This window comes from Lissotriton vulgaris, chromosome 7 (genome assembly GCF_964263255.1).
Source record: "Lissotriton vulgaris chromosome 7, aLisVul1.2, whole genome shotgun sequence".
Taxonomy (NCBI): Eukaryota; Metazoa; Chordata; class Amphibia; order Caudata; family Salamandridae; genus Lissotriton; species Lissotriton vulgaris.
In genome coordinates this window covers 1,366,400,411-1,366,403,564 of record NC_141695.1, presented here as the reverse complement: position 1 = coordinate 1,366,403,564, position 3,154 = coordinate 1,366,400,411, and the positions used below count along the sequence as shown (strand labels likewise).

Sequence of the window (3,154 nt, the reverse complement as noted above, 5' to 3'; positions counted from 1 at the left end):
TAACTCTAAGGGGCACATGCATCAACAGATTTTACATTCGCAAATGGTGCGAATCGCAAAATTCGGCCGTTTGCGAATGCAATATCTGAAAATGAGATGCATCATTTTTTTGTCCATTTTGGAATCGCAATTACTTTTGCGATTCCTTAAAAAAATGCAAAACCAATTGCGATTCCTTAGAAACTCGCAATCCGTGTTGCGATTCGTTTCAAATTCGCAAATTTTGCGAATCCTTAAAAAAATGCGAAAAACGGAATGCATCAATTTTCGCACATGTCAGTAATTCTCAGAAAACACATTTAGGAAGTGCAAAAATAAGAAGAAGTGAGAGCAGGTGGTAAATTTTTTTTTCTACACAACACATGTTGAAATGATTAGCAACTTATAAAAGGGACCTCAGAATGACCCTGGATCCCTTCCAGGATGGCAGCAGCAATTTTCCTAGCACGTAGATGGCGGATGAGAGCAGCAGGGAGGAGGAGAAGAGAACTCAGTGAAAGGGTTTTCAGGTTGCGCATTACTTTGCTTGGGCAGACACAGGCTGACATATATGATAAGTATAGACTGAATGCAGACACCATCATTGATTTAATTGCAGAGTTGGACCCCTAACTGCAAAGGCAGACGCGTAGAACTCAAGCTATACCCACCCATGTGCAGGTTTTATGTTGTCTACACCTTTTAGCCTCTGGCTCCTTCCAAGGGGTAATAGCAGTTGCAGGGGGTGTGTCACAGAGTGCATTGTCTAGATTCTTCAATGACTTCCTGAATGCAATGCTCCATAGGATAAATCACCACATAATTTTCCCCTCAACGCATCAGGAGTTAATGCAGACCAAGTTAGACTTTTATAACGTGGCACACTTCCCACATGTCATAGGATGTGTTGATGGAACACATGTCCCCATGTGTCCACCAGCTGCTAATGAGTACATTTTTAGAAATAGAAAAAGTTACCACTCTTTAAATATACAAGCAATCTGTGATTCCAAAGGAATCATCACTGACTTAGTTGCCAGCTACCCAGGTAGTGCCCACGATTCGTACATTTTCAAACATAGTGCCATTCATGATCGCCTACTTTCTGGAGAATTTGGAGATGGATATTTGTTAGGTAATTATTTTTAAATTTAATGCAAATTGTAATGATTCTGACATCCATTGCAATGTCTGTGATGTTTTAATTACATATGTCATCTATCAATTTAGGAGATAGTGCATATGGATTGAGGTCTTACATTCTCACCCCATACCTGAATCCAACTACCCGCAAAGAACAACTGTACAACAAGGCCCATATCTCAACACGCAGCATAATAGAGAGGACGTTTGGGGTCATGAAGTCCAGGTTCAGAATACTGCATAAGACTGGAGGAGCCTTGCAATATCGGCCAGATGTGTGTTGCAAAATAGTTGCAACATGTGCAGTGTTGCACAACCTAGCAACTAGGAGAGGCCTTGAACTACATGAGGATGATTTGCTACCAAATAATTTCAACCAGCCACAACAACCACATGCAAGAGTTCATGGACCGGACGCAGCGGAAGGGAGAAGAAGAAGGGACGAAATTACACAACATTACTTTTAATAAAAGGTAGGAAACATATTTTGATGCTTCCAAAGGTAAACACTTTAATAAACCATGTTGCACACAGTAGTAGTTTGAAAAAAATATTCAAAGCATGACTTTCATAAAAGGTAAACAATTCAAGATATTGGCCTAATGTAATTCTTAGTCCATAAGATTGTACATTGAAAATGTGTTAAATAAAATTCAACAATTACAAGTAATCACTTCTTCCTTCCACGCAAACCTAAAGCTTTAGTTTTCACCGATTCAGAAACCATGCATGGGGAAATATTAATTTCTTTACCTCTTTTGCTACGGCGTTCACACACGTCATTGGTGTGTGCAGCAACATTGGTTCCTGCAGATTCATTGATAACATTGCCTTCAAAAGCTGTATTCTTGTTGTCATCAGTTGGCAGCACATGATCCCCTCTTTTAATATTTTTAAATCCTTCACATAGTTCTGCACAACACTTTTTAATCCCCTTTTGCATGCGCATTGTGTGTTTTATGACACGTGCATTGCTGCTGGTCACCCTATTCAGAGCCCGGGCATAAGTGTGCATACTTGCCACAGTTCTCAAATGTCTATTACAGTTGGCAATGTTTTGACTTTGAAAAATTTCAGTTAATGTCACTAATGCATTTGCTACACGCTCTGAATTCAGATTTGAGGCAGTATGCGCCCCTTCAATGACCTTGCATAATGTTTTCAATGTCTTATTGATTCCACTGAGGTCTTCAACTATGTGACTCATTTTTCCCTTTATCACTCTCAGGTCTTTACCCTGAAGACGCTGGACTTTCAATAATTTGAGTTCAACTGTACTTGCATGGACATCATCCACTGTGGAGTCTTTTGGATTTGAAGTGCGAGGCCTTCTTCTGTAGAATTCTTGGATTCTTCTACGACCACTAAAGTTTTTTTTGGAAGTGGCAGCCTTCTCAGAATCATCAACCACATATTCAGTGACATTGGCATCTTGCTCAGACTCTGATTCAAGTACTTTCCGCACTGATTTTCTGATTTTTTTAACATGCACAGAGGGTGAGGAACTCATAGTATTATTGTCTGAATGGCTATGTACATCCATGCTGATCTCATCAAAAGGGTTTGCCTCATTTGCCTTTAGTACATCTATAATTAAAAAAATGAAGCATGAAATCAATGTAATGTCTTCTCAGAAAAAAGATTTAAAATAAAGACAATGTGTTCCAGAAGAAGGACGCCTTTTAAATCTTCATTTACCATGTGTTTAAAAATTATTTGATAGGCAAACTGACTATGTACATATTGCATTGATGAATAATGATTTAGACTTAAAGACTACAACTCCCATGATGCATTGCACTGTTCAATGAAATTGCCTTTTACACTAGTGCTATGCAAGTTATGATGTAACAGAAGATTAAAATTATATGTTACAACATCAAACACATGACTAAATACATCCTGCAGCCCAATTTAAGTTAAGTTTGCATTTGTCCCAAAAAATTAATCTTACCTTGAGAAGTGCCAGCATGCTCAGAGGTGTCTATGTTGGTCACTCCAACTACAGCTTCTGTAACAAGTGTCCCCTCAA

At 38.8% G+C, this 3,154-nt stretch overlaps 1 long non-coding RNA gene across 1 annotated transcript; it reads left to right on the top strand.

Annotated features, from left to right (window-relative positions):
* Positions 1 to 625: 625 nt before the first annotated feature.
* LOC147703718 (uncharacterized) lies at positions 626 to 2,724 on the top strand. Its single transcript, XR_015297311.1, has 3 exons — positions 626 to 1,114; positions 1,210 to 1,595; positions 2,351 to 2,724. It is a non-coding gene; the product is annotated as an uncharacterized LOC147703718 (long non-coding RNA).
* Positions 2,725 to 3,154: the final 430 nt, after the last annotated feature.